Here is an 18,988-nt window from a genome sequence, read left to right as displayed (position 1 = left end):
GGAAAGCCCAAGCCTCTCACTGGGCAGCCCTGCTCTGAGAACCTGCCTGTGGACCGGGCCTGCGACCAGAGGGAGCCTGGCTGTGCATGGAAGGGAGAGACTGGCTATTCATGGAAGACTCTCACTGCCTCCCCCCACTCCAAGAAGCTGCCTGCAGTCTGGGCCAATCATCATCCAGTGGGAGAGACTCACCCAGTGGCTCTCAATACCTCCTCTTCTTGAATCCTGAGTTCTGGAGCAACATGAGATACAGCCACTCTCTAGTCCACCCTCTTGGTCTCTCCAAGAGTTGGATTTTTGAAAAAATAATAATGACAAATCCATAGCTAAACTGGAAAAAAGAAAAAAACAGAAGACCCAATTAAACAAAATTATACTTAAAAAAGAAATTTTAAGCCAGAAACAATGAAATTCAAAGGATCATTAGGGAAATTTTTGAAACACCCTATGCAAAATAAATTAGAAAATCTAGAAGAAATGGAAAATTTTTCAGATACATATGACTTACCAAAATTGAAACAAGAGGATACAAAATACCTTAATAGATCAAAGTCAAGTATTGAGGTTGAAGCAGTAATAAAATTCTTCTGATTAAAAAAAAGAAGAAGAAGAAGCATGATCTTAGGACCACATGGAATCACTGCTGAATTTTACCACATTTTTAAAGGACTAATGCTGCTCACACTATTGCATTAAACAGTGAAAACAAGACTTCAAACACATACTGTGATAATGGTATAACCTTGCTAACAAAACATGTAAGGGCACAACAGAAAAAGAGCTATAGATCAATATCTCTAATAAACATATGTATAAAAATCTTTGATAAAATGCTTTCAGATGAAATTTAGGAGCACTTTAAATGAATGCTATGCAATGACAAAGTTTGTTGCCTTTGAAGGATGCAAGAATGGTTCAACAAATACAAATGAATAAACTTAACAAGCATATGAATAAAATCAAAGATAAAAATCCCATGATTATTGCTATAGATGCAAAAAATCCTTTCATAAAAATCAGCATCTCGCCCAGGCATGGTGGTGCACAACTTTAATCCCTGCATTGTTGGAGGCTGAGGCAGGAGGATGCAGAGTTCAAACCAGCTTCATAAAAAGTAAGGCACTAAGCAACTCAGTGAAGCCCTATCTCAAATAAAATACAAACTAGGCCTGGGGATGTGGCTCAGTGGTCGAGTGCCCCTGAGTTCATTCCCTAGTATCCTCCTGCCCCCCATGCAAATCAGCATCTTTTTATGATGAAAAGCCTGAATAAATTACATATAATAGAACCATGTCTCAACATAGCTAAGGCTATACATCATAGTAAACTGAGAAAAGCTGAAAGCAATTCTTATAAGATCAGGAACAAGAAAAAGATCCCCACTCTCACCACCCTTATCAACGTAGTACCAGAAAATTTACCAAATTATGCAAGAGAAAATGAATAAGAAATAGGATCCAGAAGACATAAAGCAATTTTCAGCAAAAAAAGAACAATGCTAGGAGCACCATAATATCTGATTTCAAATTATACCTGAGAGCCAGAGTTATAAAAACAGTATAATATTGTCCTAAAGAGAGGCAGGTAGACTAATAGAACAAAACAGAGATCCCAAAATAAATACACACTGCAACTGACTATCAACAAAGATGCCAAAGTATTGGAAAAAGAAAAGCCATCTTCAATAAACGATGCTGGAAAAACAGGATATTTCAATAGAGAACATTGAAACTAAATCCCTATCTCTCAGTGTACAAAAATCAACTCAAGATTAAAGAGACCTTAATGTAAGACAGTATCCTTTAGAACTACTACAGAGAACACAGGGAAACACTTCAAGATCATGGTGAAAGCAGTGATTTCCAAATTAGTAATCCAACAGTTCAGGAAATCAAAACAAGAATGAACAATCACGATTGCATCAAATTAAAAACCTTCTGCACATCTAAGAATACAATCAGATGAATAAATAGAAAAGAAAGAGAAAGAGCAACAATTTCTGCCATCTATTCATTCATCTGACCGAGGATGAATATGCAGAATACCTTAATAGATGAAAGTCAAGTATTGAGGTTGAAGCAGTAATAAAAAGTCTTCTGATTAAAAAATATAGAAGAACCATGATCCTAGGACCACATAGAATCATTGCTGAATTTTACCAAATTTTTAAAGAACTAACACCAGTGGTGCTCAAACTAATTCAAAAATAGGGAAAACAAGATTTCAAACTCATTCTGTGAAAATGGTATAACCTTGCTAATAAAACCTGGAAGGGCACAACACAAAAAGAGGTATAGATCAATATCTCTGATAAAATCTATATAAAAATCTGTGATAAAATGTTTTCAGATTTAATTTAAGAGCATATTTAAAGAATGATATGCAATGACCTAGTTTGTTGCCTTCTCTGGATGCAAGAATATTGCAATAGATGCAAAAAATCATTTGATAAAAATCAGCAACTCAGCCAGTGATGGTAGTGCACAACTATGCTCTGAAAAAACCAGGATATATAGTGCTGAAAAAAACAGGATATTCCAGTGGTGAACATTGAAACTAAATCCCTATCTCTCACTGTACAAAAATAAACTCAAGATTAAAGAGACCTTAATGTAAGACAGGATTCTTTAGAACTGCTAGAGAGAACACAGGGAAACACTTCAAGATCATGGTGAAAGCAATGATTTCCAAGTTAGTACACCAACAGCTCAGGAAATCAAAACAAGAATGAACAAAAAAAAAAAAAATCAGCATCTCAGCCAGGCATGGTAGTGCACAACTGGAATCCAAGCATCTTCAGAGGCTGAGGCAGGGGGATGCAGATTTCAAACCAGCTTCAGCAAAAGTAAGGTGCTAAGCAACTCAGTGAAACTCTGTCTCAAATAAAATACAAACTAGGCCTGGGGATGTGGCTCAGTAGTCAACTGCCCCTGAGTTCAATCCCCAGTACCCTCCTGGCACCTATACAAATCAGCACCTCTTTATGATGAAAAGACTGAATAAATTACATATAATAGAACCATGTCTCAACATAGTGAAGGCTCTACATGATACTACACAGAGAAAAGCTGAAAGCAATTCCTATAACATCAGGAACAAGACAAAGATCCCCCTCTCACCACCCTTATCAACATAGTGCCAGAAATTTTAGGAAATTAGGCAAGAGAAAGTGAATAAGTAAAAGGACCCAGAAGAGCTAAAGCAATTTTCAGCAAAGAGAGAGCAATGCTAGGAGCACCACAATATCTGATTTGAAATTATACCACAGTATAATATATACTGGTAATTTGAAATTATACCACAGTGCCACAGTTACAAAAACAGTATGATATTGTCATAAAGATTGGCAGGTAGACTAATAAAACAGAACAGATACCCAAAATAAATACACACTGCAAATAACTATCATAAAGGTGCCAAAGTATTGGAAAAAGAACAACCATCTTCAATAAACGGTGCTGAATAAAACAGAACATTGAAACTAAATCCCTATCTCTCACTGTACAAAAATTAACTCAAGATTAAAGAGACCTTAATGGAAGACAGGATTCTTTAGAACTGCTAGAGAGAACACATGGAAACACTTCAAGATCATTGTGAAAGCAATGATTTCCAAGTTAGTACTCCAACAGCTCAGGAAATCAAAACAAGAATGAACAAGCAGGATTGCATCAAATTAAAAACCTTCTGCACATCTAAGAATACAATCAGATGACTAAAGAGAAAAGAAAGAAAAGGGGAGACAATTTTTGCTATCTATTCATCTGACAGAGGATGAATATCCAGAATATAGGAAAACCTTTACAACCAGAAAAAAGCAATATAATAAAAAACTGGATAAATGATCTGAACAGACATTTCTCAAAAAAAGAAAAGCAAAATGCCAGGAAATATACGTGAAACTGCTCTACATCTTTAGCTATCACAGAAATGCAAAACAAATCTACACTGAGATTACACCTTACCCACTTGGGTAAAATGGTTAGTCCAGTTCGAATGCTTATTATAAAAACAGAAAGTAACCAACAAATAAACACTGATATGGATGTGGTGTAAATGGAACCGCATGCAATTTTGGTAAGAAGGTGTAATAGTACAAAAATCTATAGAAAACAGTACGAATGTTCATCCAAAAATTAAAATAGCACTAGAATATGACCCAGGTATACCACTACTGGGTATTTATTCAAATGAAGTGAAATCATAAAAAAATAAAGACACTTGAATGGCCATGTTTTTATGACACTATTCAAAATAGGTAAGATATGAACTCAGCTGAGGTGCTAGCTAACACATGTATGAATAAGGCAATTATAGTATGTATACATGATGGAGTAATGATCAGGAAAGGAAAAATGAAATCCTATCATTTGCAGGAAAACAGATACAACTGGATTGTGTAAAATGAAATAATTCAGAAACAGTAAGGCAAGTATTGCATGTTTTCTCTCTTATGTGGAAAAAGAAAACCTCAAAAGAAATTCAAAAAGAAGGACCATTAGGGACAAGAAAACAGGTAGTGGGGTGAGGGGAGGGTAACCAAGGGTAGAAAGTAAAGGAAGGTCAATGCATGATACATGCATGTATGGAATAGACACAAAGAAACCCATTAATTTATAAAATTAATATGTGACTATATATATATATATATATACTCACTCTATATATGCACATGAAAAAAAGGAGAGTAGGAAAAAGGTACACCAGGAAGAACCATGTGAGGACATAGGAGAAGAGAGCATACACAATCCAGGGAGAGAACTCTCAGAAGAACACATCCTAATGACATCTGAATTGTCAGCCTTAAAATCCTCAGAACTGTGAAACAATAAAATTCTATTATTCAAGCACATCTGTCAGGGCACTTTGTTATGACAGCACAAGTGTGAGAGGAGTAGCAGGGACAGGATGACAGCAGGGGGCTACTCAGGTCTCCTCAGTATTGAGTATGGAAATATTTCAATATTCTAATAATCCACACAGCCACACCAATTTGAGCCATGCAACATACCTTTATGGAGAAAGTGGACTCTGCCATCCCTCATGGCAACTTTGGTCCTGTCCCTGGAAGACGGCCATCATGTAAGTCTGTCACACTATCCAGCAGCACCTGACACCATTCTCATTATTTTAATGTTTGATGACAAAACAGTTTTAACATTTTGAATAGTGAATGCCAGAATGGGTATATACGAGACAGTTCCACATTAAAAGAAATTGAATATTGAATGAAAACTTAAGGGATGCCAAAAAGTAATAATCAAGATAATGGATGTACAATTTTCCAAAATCCAAATTATCAAGAAAACTCTATGATGAACTCCAAAATGTCAAAACGTTAAATAAGAGCACGATCCATTAGATGATATTAAAACCTGTAAACACCAGAAGAGCACAGACTGCAGACAATAACAATGGATCCTCTGTTCATGGAGGTGGAGTTGACCAAAAAGACTGCTAGGAGAACACGGAGGTGTAGATAGTGTCAGAGGAGAAGCAGGGACAAGCAGGCAGCAAGGAATTCTCAGGACACCTCACCAACAAGTATGGAAGTACTTCAATTATGTAATAAGCCACAAAGTCACACTGGTTGGAGCCATGGAACCCAGCCCATGAGCACAGGAGGAATAAGTCACTTCAGAGCACTCTGACAGAGGTGACACTTACGTTTGAATAAAGGTATGGGCCCTGTATAGATAAGGCATGCTGGAGGATAAGTCCACATAATATTTGCCTTTCCATTCTTTTTGTTTTTTTGCAAAAAATACTTTATTACAAAATTCATCTTAGCTATTTAGCAAAAGGAATGTATAAGCACTACTAACCCTCCTTTAAATTTTAAAAACCTCAAGAGTAAAGTTGCCAAATTGATTACTCTATCAGAGCCACAATATTCCCCTTAAGAAATACAGACTGAAGCTACAGACCTCTGCTAGGAGTAAAAAAAAAAAAAAAAAAAAAAAAAAAAAAAAAAAAAAAAAAAAAACAACAACAAAAAAAAACCACTAAATTCCTTTTGCTGGATATGTGGGGGAGGGCAATGGTGAAATTTCAAGCTTCAAAAACCCTCCTGGGTAACAAACATATTCCTGAATTACTTTGAACATTTGAGATGTATGTACAATATAATACGGGAGCAGAAATAAGTTTTTCCTCTTTGAAGGCCAACCTTATGACAGATGTGAAAACTTATGGCTAAATACTTGAAAATACCTTTCTCTACAGAATAGTGGGCAAATGGCTCTTGTGAGGCCAAACACTGCAGGGATGACTTTCCAGTCCACTGTGGATATGATGTTTATCATGGCCAAGCTTATAGACTTAAACTACCTGTCTCATCACTTATTAGATAAACCACTGCTACTCTCATGCATGGAAAAGAAGCCTCTGAAGGACAATTGTGTAGAAGACCTATGAAAGAACTGGGAAATCCTGGCCAAGGTATGCAAAGACGATTATTCTTAAAATGTAATTTTGGTATTTATACTGGACCCTGCACCTCTTTTTTAACATGGCATCTTTCAGACTTGGCAAAAAGGTTAAGCCACAGTGTCCTTGTGTAATTTAACACACCACAGTGCCAGTTAAACTTCTATTTTTGTTTGTTGCTTTGGGGAGTTATTTTCATTAGGGATTCAGCAAATCTTGTGATGAAAGACAAGGCCAAAGAGCTAATGAACAGACTAGGATGCTTCTGATGAAGAAGGAATAATCTGTGCACTAAACTGCAATGATGTGGACAGTGCAGGGAAACTAGAGGTGGAGGTAGGGCCTCACCACTATAAAGAGCGTCTACTGGGGCTGCAAATGGGCCCAGAAGCTGCACCATGCTGCAGGGATGGCCATCCCCACTTGGTTTCTCCTTGAAACACAATTGCAGCTGCATTCTGCATCACTAGAAACTGCAACATAATATTAAATCTGTTGGTTGATATGTGGCTCTGTGTTTCTTGGGACCCATGTGACAAGGACAAGTGTCTGGCATGCTGACCAGCAGCCTGGACAGCCACAGTGGTACTGCCAAATGATATTCTTAAGAAAGAAAGTTGTACAGGGCCATTGAGGTTATTTGGATCTCTCAGAGAGAACACTTAAAAGCTAGAAGAGTAAGTGTTGGAGAGAACAGGCCTATAAGGGAGAAATCTCTTACAGAAATCAAATCAGTAAAATATGAAGATGGGCCATGTGTATGTCATTCTCTATCAGATGAGCTGCTGCACTAGACCAGGGAATGGTAAACTTTCCTGTAATGGGCCAGACAATAAGTATTTTAGACTGTGTGGTCCACATGGTCTCTGCTGAAACTACTCAATTGTGCCACAGATCCTATGGGAAGAAATGGGTAGGTCTTTTTCCACTAAATTTTACAAAAGCAGGAGGTGGGCCAAATCCCAGTATTCAGAGCTTCTCAGGCAGCCAGAGAAGAGACAGAGGCAGAGGATGGGGAAAAGAAAAGTGGCAGATGACCTAAGTGGCCTGATTTAGGAATCCATATTGAGGGCCACAATTCACAGATTTGCACCAAGATGGACAGGTTTTGCTGACAAGGGCAATGACTACTAATAGCCTGTGGCACAGCGAGAGAAGGCATGAGTGACACAATCACCAGGCTCAAGACTCACTCCCTAAAAACTTTGGGATTCCATAGAGTTTAACATACTCTATCATCTTCTGAATTAGAATATTTCAGTAATTGAGCAAAATTTGACTCCCTCTCCCCTTGTCCTGTGAAGTGTAGGTGGTCCACATGGTCACCAATTTACCATGATGGCAATGACTGACAATGAAGTTTCCAATTTCCTTTTCTGCAGCCTTGACCATCTCTTATACATGGCACCTACTGACTTTGGGAAGGCTTGGGGAATGCTAAAGGTGCCACTTAAACAAGCAAAGGCCCAACCTTTCCAACACTGGGCTTTGGTGCATGGTTCACAGAGAGCTGCACATGCTGGGAAAGTTCCCTAGGGATGCATGGCCATCAGGCTGTGCACTCACATTCCTCTTAAAGGTGTCCTGTGTAGGTCCTAAACCTGTCTGCCCCTTTGTCTTGACATGTGACACAACAGGCTGTGAATCCTTGTCCTTGACATGTAGGACAGTTCAAAACAAGATGGTGACACTGGGGAGTGGAGCAGAGTTTATACTGGTCCCACCGTGCTCCACAGTATGAATATTCTGATAACATGTCACTGTTGTAGCACAGGGCATAACCCTCTTCAAAAACAAACGACTTCCACTTATAAAAAGCATTGGGGAACTCTTCCAGGTACTTGTGGATACTACCCTTAAGCTGGAACACTTCCTTACACACTCCCTTGGGCTTCAGGTAGGGTGAGCCATGCTCAGAATAGATGTCCCCAGTGCAGTACATCAGTACCCTCTTCTCTCTGAAAAGTTCTAGATTTTTGTCAACATAGCTAGGACAGTAACTGAATTTCCTGATGTCTGGGGCTAAGCAGCCCTGCAATAGACCTATTTCATTTTCATAGAAGTTTCTGCAGTCCAGTAGAATAGTATCACTTTGTTTTGATGTCGCTGAGATAAAAACTTTTCTACTTCTTTATGAAATTCACCTGGGGATAAATGGATTACAGGCTTCTTGTAGGAGATCTTCTTGGGGCTGATCCACATGGGCACAATTTATTCAAATACACCAACACGCAATTCTGGAAAACAGTGAGGTCCTCCTCTGCTGGTGTTAAAATCTTCCTTACAAAGATAATCCTTAAATAATGGACAAGAAAGCAAGGCTTCTACATAGAGTCTGGTGGTCAATTTGCTTCCACTAACTGTTCCATTGATTCCTTTAGTAGCAATTCCAATCTTGCCTGTGAGTTTCAAGTGCTGACACAGAGTTGTCTGCCAGGCACAGATCCACTGGTGATTCTCTAGGTCACAGTAGCAGTAATAAAGTAGTATCTCCCCTTCTTCACTGCCCAGGTCACTTTTCAGCTCATCAAGGCTAAAGCAGCTTGTATCAGGGAGCCGAGCAGACACATTGTGGCTATGAGTAAGGTACTCTTTTAGAGAGTTCTCTTTGTCCACAGATGTGATACTCTTTGAGGTACTCAATGTTGCGGCCACTTGCTTTAAAATAAAAGCAGTCTGGTGATAAATTTCATCAGCAGGTTCTGTTGCCACATGTCTATGGATGCTGGTTTGGTTCATGAATATCTGATGACAGCATTTCCACCATTTTACATTCATAAGGAGCTGCAGGAACTTGTTTGGTTTTGATGAAAAGGGCAAAGGCCCACCTTTCCAGAGTCTTTCCCAGGTTTTTCTCTGAGGACCTGCCTCTGCCTGGCAATGATTGCCTTTCCCCTCCCTCGAGCTGACACCAAAGCTGCATTTTCCCTAGGCTTGCAACGTCACCTCGCTCTGGATGTCATCCTGCATTCTTATCATTGGTCTCAATGCCTTGCCTTCTGGGGTGCTCAATAAATGCTGGTACTCTAACAGAACAAATAAAACATCTTTATCTCCATGTAACTTGAACATCCTAGAAAAGTGTAGAATGACCAATGAAGAACTATTACCTGAATGGAAATCATTTTTGATGAACCATTTTCACATTTGACTGAAACGTGAGTGCTTGCTCACAGACAGTCTATTTTCCCTCCAAGGTTCATAGGGGGGAAAAAAGGAGGACTCTATTCAAATTTTAAGTCAGAATTCCCCCACCTTGGAATACATGACACACTCAGGGTGGTTGATGAAGGGTGTTTGATGCAGGGACCTCCCACAGAGCTGTGGGCAAAGATGAGGAGTCCACTGATGGACCACCTAAAAGGAGGCTGCACATCCAGGTGTGACAGGATGAGACATGCTCCTGGATCTTGGTGTGAGGCCATCATTGAATAACTGCTCCCACATCAGCCATGGGCTCAGAAATCAGTCCCTGCCAGGGTTGTCTCCAAACAATACCACAGAGCTCAGGGAATGAGCAACCTGGCCTCTTCCCCCTCTAGCTTGCCTCCCCCAAGAAGTGTCTCTCATGAGGTGAAGGTGAATCATTGCCAGAGTTCCAAGAAGACATGCTGATGCAGAATGGCATGCATACAGGATTCTGCTGAGGGGTGACATGCAAAAAAGAACTAAATAGTACAGAGTTGTGAATATCATATATGTATATGTATCTGATACATATATGTATGTGTGTCTGCATTGATGATCTGAGAGTTTTAAAATGCTTCTCAGTTAACCAACATCAGAAGAGAAGATGTTAATAAAGAATATGCTGCATGACATTCAGTGATGATTTGTCTATCTCTTTAGTGCAACACTTTACTTAAGTTTCTCTATGTGTTTAGAGTGTTTCCAAGGTCAGATAATGGTTAAGAGGATTTGTGAGATGGAAAAGATAAAAATCAACAACACGAACTCCCAGGACTGAGAAGTAGTATCTAGTGTGGAAACATTGAAAACTTATGAAAATGCAAAGCTAAAAAAGAAGAAAAGCATACATTACAGGGACCAAGAAGATTAAGAACAGAAATGGGCAATTATTTCTTAGCAAACTCACTGATGGAAAATTAGAGAGAAAATAAAAGAAGAAATACAGGAAAGAAAAAGAGTCTTACTGACATCAGGAACAATCAGAACAAATAGTTACTTAGTCATTAGAGCAACCAGCAAGAGGGAACTCTGTAATATTTGAAAACATTTAAAGAATAGAGATATTTGTGATTTGTTATGGGTTGAAACGTGTCCCCTAAAAGAGTATGACATCTTAACCCAGTTCCAACATATATGAACCCATAAAGAAACAGATTTTAAAGACATTCAAGTTAATATGAGGACATTGAATAGACACCATTCAATGTGACTGTGTTCCAACTATGTGATGCGACTGTCATACTCCAAGGGAAAAAGCACTGTTGCAAATGAAAAAACTCAAAACAGACCAAAAACAGGAAAGAATTCAACAATGTTATCTGTAAGAACAATTCCCTTTGTAGACTACAAAGCAATTGACAAATTTAAGCACTTTTACTTCAAAAGAATTGTCACAGAAAAAAATGGCTCCAAGCTTCCCCAGACACAGCTACACTATCTGTCCTTCTCATCACATTAACAGTGACACATCACTCTCCAGACAGTCCCAATGGCTTCTCCCTGTGTTCTCTGAGGTTAGTCACATTCATAATCATGCTTCTGTTACTCGATAAATTGTAATTATTTCCAGGGCCAATGTGGATTGCTTTGTTTTGCAAACAGGTGTAGGTCTCTGTGGTTACTCAGAGGTTTCCCAGGGTGCCCCTCCCTAGACTGAGTTGGCATACCCAGAACAGCCCATCTTCCCATAAACATGTGGCCCATGCTTCTCACATCCATGGAACCACAGTTATGCAAACCACACAGGTGAAACTAACTATCAGAAAGTGATAAAATGCTATGCCAGTCACAGTGAATGGGGATTAGAAATGCTAAACTGTCCTCTAGGAATCCTGGCTGGCACAGCCCTGCAGTCCTGAATAGGTTCCTGTATTAGCTTTCCCACCCTCATCCACTCTCATTATGTTTGCAGCTCTTCCTTCCCCTTTTGTCCAGTACTTGAAATTGCTGCCACCTGCTCCCTGATGTTGTCACAATCACTACAAATTTTATCAACAACATCTTAAGCAACACACATCTATCAGTTCAGGGATCCTCTTGAAACACTGCAAGGAAGACCATTCCACCACCACTTTATATGTCTGCATAATTTATTGCTACAAACACTTTACATACCTATGACCAACATCAAGAAAAAATTCAAAAGGTGTATGAATTTATTTTGTACACTGTGGTCCCTGGAGTGAGAGAAACTTTCCACATTCCAGGTCTATTACATAGGCAATTCACTCAGGATCTCCAAATGTTAATTCCTAAAATGAGAATGAATGATAATAATGTTGTAGTGAAGGGAAAATGAGTTACAATATTATAACACTGCATAATTTCTACTGAATGTTTTTATCATTTTTATTTTTGTCTCCTTATTATTACCAAAAACATGATTATTTTGGTGTTACCACTGTTTATATTTTTACTGCATGATTGCCAACTCAACTTTTACTTGCTACCTAAAACTACACACAATTTTTGTATATTGTTTCCAGAATTAACCAATTAATTTTCTAGGACAAAAGATCCTGTTTAATACTTACTAGAGACTTACAGTTCTGAGAGGAAAATGAATATTCTTTCAAGTAATTTTACTACTCCCTTCTTTGAACATGATATTTAGTGGGTTTCTACCAATTTAATTTGTTGTTAAAGAATTGTCTTCTCTACACCAAGTTACTGCTGCTTTCATGGTTAACCAGCTGCATTCATGCAGTTCTTCAAACTGACTCTGTTCTCTCCACACTGCCTATGCACCCCTGCTCCTTGTTGCTATCTCTTCAGCTCTTGGGTGAAATCCGGGGTTCCTTTAGCTTACCACTTATGTTTAAAAAAGAAAACTCACTGGTTCTCTCCAGACACAAAATGAAGCCTGGTTACAGTAATTACATTGCCAATCCTAGGTTAACAGTCAAAACAAGACACTGCATTGAAATATGAACTTTCTCCCAGGAACAGCCAGGCTTGCTGAAATCCTGTACAGCCAGGCCAGGAAGCAGGATGTAGACTTTTTGATTGGCATTTGATATATCTATCTCCTCCACCAGACCAGCCTAGTGATCTGTCTTCTGACCACTTCAACTCTAGCAGCTACCCTGAGATTCAAAGAGCAAGAAAATATCACTTGATGGATGCTGCTCTTCCCTGAGCCCACAAGGATGCTCTCTGGAATGGACATGTGATCAGAGGAGGCATTTCATGGACATTCCCTGCATTTTCCAGGGCTCTGCTCCTGTACATCTCCTGGCTGGTCATCACAGTTTTCAACTCTCATGGGGTAGAACTCTTGTTGTCACCACATCTTTCCCAACCTGAGGCTTTCAAGCTATAGTCTAACTTTGGACCCTCTGGTGGGAAAGCACTTATTCCCAAGTCAGCCTCTTCAGTATTACTGGAGACTTTGGCTTTCTCCTAGTTGGCTCAAAGATGGTTAAAAAATGGTCTTTGGACCCCAACTGTCAGAAGGAACTTAGGCATGTTCTCACAGTTGGTTTATAGATTGGAACCGTTTAAACAAAAACTGACAACAGATGATTAGGAAAAGCTTGCAGTTAAAAAAAGAAGAAGAAAGAAAAAAGAAATGTTTCTATTGCCAGGTTGCACTTGGGACTAAAAACCATTAACCACCTCACCACTGCAGAATACACTCAGTCAGAAGAGAGGAAGCTCCATCTGGAAATCATCTGATTGGCTGCAGTTAGCAAGTTTGACCACAGGCAAGTGGTCAGATCAGTCCTCAGCTATATTCGACCAATCAGGAAACTGAGTCAGGAGGATCACGAATTCAAGGCCAGTCTCTGGAACTTCAGGACCAGAAACAAATTCAGAAGAACCTAATAAAAATAAAATATAAAAAAATTTAAAAACCGGAGATGTGGCTCAGTGGCAAAACACCCCAAGATTCAATCTCTGGTAATGACACTGTCCCTAAAAGGGAGTTAGATATCTTCTAGGTTTTATGCCTACCATGACAAGTCCACGGGATGTGCCAGGACAGCAGTGCATGACTGTTTGAGTACATGATGCAGTGTTCTCCCCCGCCTGGAGAAGGTTGTGCGTTCCTCTCATCATTACAAGGAAATGTGACACAACCCATTTACGGGTAGCCCTGGGCCTCAAATTCTGTAGTCATCATGTAAAATCCATTCTTTTACATCACAGAATTAACTTCTGATTCTTGGTATTATGCTATGATTTAAAAATAAAAAACATAAATAAAATTAATAACATCAAACTTCTATTTTAAAAATTGCATTCATTTGCTTGATTTTTCTCCTTTGAAACAAAACCACTTTTAGCTTTTATCACTAAAAACAGAAAATAAATGACACAGACATTAATGTGAAACAATAATTATTTTGGCAAAAATGCATAGTGGAGTAACTCACTAGAAATGCTTGAGACAATCAATAACCTAAATTTAATAGACATATATAGAATATTCCATCCATCAATGAGCCGATACACATTCTTCTCAGCAGCACATGGAACCTTCTCGAAAATAGACCATATGTAATGCCACAAAGCAGCCCTTAGGAAATGCAAAAAAATAGAGATACTGTCTTGTGTTCTATCAGATCAAAATGGACTGAGAGTAGAAATCAATGACAAAGTAAAAAAAGGAAATTACTCCAACACATGGAGACTAAATAACATGCTATTGAATGAAACATGGATAACAAAAAACATCAGGGAGGAGATTAAAAAATTCTTAGAGGTCAATGAGAATGATGATACAACATATCAAAATCTCTGGGACACTATGAAAGCGGTACTAAGAGGAAAATTCATTACATAGAGCACATTCCAGAAAAGAATGAAAAGTCAACAATAAAATGACCTAACATTACAGCTCAAAGCCCTACAAAAAGAAAAACAGAATAACAACAAAAGTAGTAGAAGACAGGAAATAATTAAAATCAGAGCTGAAATCAATGAAATTGAAACAAAAGAAACTATTCAAAAAATTGACATAACAAAAAGTTGGTTCTTTAAGAAAGTAAACAAAATAGATAAACCCTTAGCCACACTAACAAAGAGAAGGAGAGAGAAGACTCAAATTAGTAAATTGCATGATGCAAAAGGAAATATCATGACAGACACCACTGAGATACAGAACATAATGAGAAGCTACTTTGAAAATCTGTATTCCAACAAAATAGAAAGTACTGAAGACATTGACAAATTTCTACAGACATATGCTCCTTCCAAACTGAACCAGGAGGGCATACACAATTTAAACAGATCAATATCAAGCAATGAAATAGAAGAAGCCATTACAAATCTACCATCCAAGAAAAGCCCAGGACCAGATTGATTCTCAGCCGAGTTCTACAAGACCTTCAAAGAAGAACTCATTCCAATACTTCTCAACATATTCCAGGAAATAGAAAAGGAGGGTACCCTACCAAACTCATTTTATGAAGCTAATATCACCCTCATACTCAAACCAGGAAAAGACACATCAAGGAAAGAAAATTTTAGACTAATATCCTTGATGAATATAGATGCAAAGATCCTTAACAAAATATTGGCAAACCGTATCCAAAAACATATTAAGAAAATTGTGCACCACGATCAAGTGGGGTTCATTCCTGGAATGCAAGGATGGTTTAACATCCGTAAATCAATAAACGTAATCCATCATGTCAATACACTTAAGGATAAGAATCATATGGTTATTTCAATTGACGCAGAAAAAGCATTTGACAATATACAACACCCCTTCGCGCTGAAAACACTGGAAAATATAGGGATAGTAGGAACATACCTGAACATTGTAAAAGGTATTTATGCTAAGCCTAGGGCCAACATCACTCTTAATGGAGAAAAACTGAAACCATTCCCTTTAAAAATGTGAACAAGACAGGGATGTCCTCTTTCACCACTTCTATTCAACATTGTCCTTGAAACTCTAGCCAGAGCAATTAGGCAGACTAAAGAAATTAAAGGGATATGAATAGGAAAAGAGGAACTTAAGCTGTCACTATTTGCGGATGACATGATTCTATATTTAGAGGATCCAAAAACCTCCTCCAGAAAACTTCTAGACCTCATCAATGAATTCAGCAAAATAGCAGGCTATAAAATCAACACGCATAAGTCTACAGCATTTTTACATGCAAGCTAACAAACAGCTGAAAGGGAAATCAGGAAAACAATTCCATTTGCAATAGCCTCAAAAAAAATAAAATACTTGGGTATTAATCTAATGAAAGAGGTAAAAGATCTCTACAATGAAAACTACAAAACACTGAAGAAAGAAATTAAGGAAGACCTTAGAAGATGGAAATATCTCCCATGTTCTTGGATGGGTAGAATTAATATTGTCAAAATGGCCATACTACCAAAAGTGCTATACAGATTCAATGCAATTCCAATTAAAGTCCCAGTGATGTACCTCACAGAAATAGAGCAAGCAATCATGAAATTCATCTGGAAGAATAAGAATCCAAGAATAGGTAAAACAATCCTTAGCAGGAAGAATGAAATGGGGTATTGCAATACTAGAACTTCAACTATACTACAAACAAATAGTAACAAAAACAGCATGGTATTGGCACCAAAATAGACAGGTAGATCAATGGTACAGAGTAGAGGACACGGATGCAAACCCAAATAAATACAATTTTCTAATTCTAGTCAAAGGTGCCAAAAATATGCAATGGAGAAATGATAGCCTCTTCAACAAATGGTGCTGGGAAAACTGGAAATCCATATTCAACAGAATGAAACTAAACCCCTATCTCTCACCCTGCACAAAACTCAACTCACAATGGATCAGAGACCTTGAAATCAGACCAGAGACCCTGCATCTTATAGAAGAAAAAGTAGGTCCAAATCTTCACCTTGTTGGCTAAGGATCAGACTTCCTTAAAAGGACTCCCATAGCACAAGAAATAAAAGCAAGAATCAATAACTTGGATAGATTCAAACTAAATAGCTTTCTCTCAGCAAAGGAAACTCTCAGCAATGCGAAGAGAGATCCTACAGAGTGGGAGAATATCTTTGCCTTTCATACTTCAGATAGAGCACTAATTTCCAGAATATATAAAGAACTCAAAAAACTCTACACTAAGAATACAAATAACCCAATCAACAAATGGGCTTAGGAAATGAACAGACACTTCACAGAAGAAGATGTACAAGCAATCAACAGATATATGAGAAAATGTTCACCATCTTTAGTAATAAGAGAAATGCAAATCAAAACTACAGTAAGATTCCATCTCACCCCAATTAGAATGGCGATTATCAAGAACACAAGCAACAATAGGTGTTGGCGAGGATGTGGGGAAAAAGGTACACTGATACATTGCTGGTGGGACTGCTAATTAGTACAGCCACTCTGGAAAGCAGTGTGGAGATTCCTTAGAAGACTTGGAATGGACCTCCCTTTGACTCAGCTATCCCACTCCTTGGCCTATACCCAAAGGACTTAAAATCAGCACACTACAGAGATACAGCCACGTCAATGTTTATAGTGGCTCAATTCACAATAGCCAGACTATGGAACCAACCTAGATGCCCTTCAATTGATGAATGGATAAAGAAACTGTGGTATATATATATACAATGGAATATTACTCTGCTATAAAGAATAATGAAATTATGGCATTTGCAGGCAAATGGATGAAATTGGAGAATATCATGTTACGTGAGATAAGCCAATCTCAAAAATCCAAAAGAGGAATGATTTCACTGATATGTGGATGATGACACTTAATGGGGCGTGTGAGTGGGACAAGAATGGAGGAAGGAGGGACTCTATATTGGGAAAAGAGAGGTGGGAGGGGTAGGGGGAAGGAAAAAAATAATGGAATGAATCAAACATCATTACTCCTTGTAAATTTATGAATATGCAAATGGTATGATTTTACTCCATGTACAAACAGAAACAATATATATCCCATTTGTTTACAATAGAAATAAATTTTAAAAAAATCATTTCACACTTCAGAATTTTCAATTTTGAAATATTTAAACACATTTTACCAGTTGAACATGCCTAGTTCAAAAAGGTAAAAGTTAAAAAGCTCCAAAATCTAAAAGTTTTTGAGCACTGCTGTGATGTTCACATAATATGAGATTTGGGATCATTTTCTATTTTTCTTTTCAGATTGGGTATGCTTAAACTGTATGTAATTTATGGCATATGAACATTTCATAATTTTTGTCTTCATTTTTGTGGACTTGAACTCCTAGGATCTCCTGGCTCTGTTTCCCCTCTTGTTCATAAAATACAATAAGAATTGTCCAACAGGATGCAATATATAATATTGTTAGCAGATCAAAAATTCACAATTTGGATCCTAGAGGAATAGGTGCAGATGGAAATCCAATGAAGGGCATAAAACCAGCAGGAGAAGGGACACAACTGAAAGCGGGATCATCTACTCACAGTAGTTTTAAAAGGCAGTAAGAGCAAGCCAGAGAGGCAAGGTGACCCCAGGGTACAGTCAGCAATGCTGCAACTGTAGCTCCCCCAGGTGGTTCTCAGTGGTGGCAGTTGGCAGAATAGACATTTGACAAACATTTTCTCTGTACCCTATTGACCTTTTGAATGCAGCCAAAGATTTCAGCTTTATCAAAGCATTTTTTTTTTCCATTGCTGGTAAGGACATTTCACACACACCCCTCCCCTCTGTTAAGCAGTAACTTCTCTTTTATGTCACCCAATGTCTTTCATCAAATTCAGCTAAGGACACCTTCGGAGTGCTGGCACCTCCCTGGTGCGGGTGACTTTCCCGGTCTCCTAAAGGGCAGGAGGAGTCCCTGCACAGTTCTCATTGGCATAAGAGGCTTTTTGTATTAAGGGGTTAACAGCAAGCTCCTGAAAGTGCTTTCAGGTATCCAGACTCTAGAAAAGTGGTCTATTTCTCTTTGTTCATTAATACAGTTCATAACTACATATAGTATAGAAAGGATGCTTTAGCTTTCCCTGAGCCGAGATTTTATTTTAACATTTTTTGGAGGAGTCACATTTCCTCTATTTATTTTTATGGTAATTAATATCACTTAATAGTTGTACAAAGAAAGGGAACTCACTGGGATATTTCCACACATGCATACGTGGCCCTCACACCACCTCTCCCAGCATCATTTCCAATCCCTAGCAAACTTCTTCTACTTTCAAATCTTTCTTTTGATTTCCACATTTGAAAGAGAACATGCAGCACTTGTCTTCATGTCTCTCTGTGTCATTTCATTTAACACAATAACCTCAGTTCCATCCACTTTCCTTGAAATAATAGAACTTCATTCTTCATTATGGTCCAATAATAGCCTGTCATATATATGTAGGTATACATCTATATATATAATTATGCATATTAAGAAGATATATGTACATATAAATAACATTGAAAATATGTACATA

General features: G+C 38.2%; 1 long non-coding RNA gene and 2 pseudogenes across 3 annotated transcripts in view; all 3 read right to left on the bottom strand.

Annotated features, from left to right (window-relative positions):
- LOC306642600 (thiosulfate sulfurtransferase/rhodanese-like domain-containing protein 2) overlaps nucleotides 1-18,988 on the bottom strand; it is a 417,963-nt pseudogene that overhangs the window by 246,732 nt on the left and 152,243 nt on the right. The window lies entirely within an intron of this gene.
- LOC306642743 overlaps nucleotides 1-18,988 on the bottom strand; it is a 152,201-nt gene that overhangs the window by 22,162 nt on the left and 111,051 nt on the right. The gene's annotated exons all lie outside the window — the stretch shown is intronic.
- Nucleotides 7,979-9,352, bottom strand: LOC306642603 (thiosulfate sulfurtransferase/rhodanese-like domain-containing protein 2; annotated as a pseudogene). Its single transcript has one exon. The product of its transcript is annotated as a thiosulfate sulfurtransferase/rhodanese-like domain-containing protein 2 (transcript).

Source organism: Sciurus vulgaris (genome assembly GCF_902686455.1).
Source record: "Sciurus vulgaris genome assembly, chromosome: 13".
Classification (NCBI taxonomy): Eukaryota; Metazoa; Chordata; class Mammalia; order Rodentia; family Sciuridae; genus Sciurus; species Sciurus vulgaris.
The sequence above is the reverse complement of the archived record's forward strand: the minus strand, read 5'-3'. Positions and strand labels throughout refer to the sequence as shown.